Here is a 222-nt window from a genome sequence, read left to right on the forward strand (position 1 = left end):
CTAAAGAAGCTGCTGAAACCTTCTAAAGCTGCTGAAACTTTCTAAAGTGCTGAAACTTTCTAAAGAAGCTGCTGAAACTTTCTAAAGCTGCTGAAACTATCTAAATAAGCTGCTGAAACCTTCTAAAGAAGCTGCTGAAATCTTCTAAAGCTGCTGAAACCTTCTAAAGCTGCTGAAACTTTCTAAAGAAGCTGCTGAAACTTTCTAAAGAAGCTGCTGAAA

At 37.4% G+C, this 222-nt stretch overlaps 1 protein-coding gene across 1 annotated transcript in view; it reads left to right on the top strand.

Annotated features, from left to right (window-relative positions):
* Nucleotides 1-222, top strand: part of dapk1 (death-associated protein kinase 1) — a 55,044-nt gene that overhangs the window by 38,071 nt on the left and 16,751 nt on the right. The gene's annotated exons all lie outside the window — the stretch shown is intronic.

This window comes from Nematolebias whitei, chromosome 8 (assembly GCF_014905685.2).
Source record: "Nematolebias whitei isolate Nwh7 chromosome 8, NemWhi1, whole genome shotgun sequence".
NCBI lineage: Eukaryota > Metazoa > Chordata > Actinopteri > Cyprinodontiformes > Rivulidae > Nematolebias > Nematolebias whitei.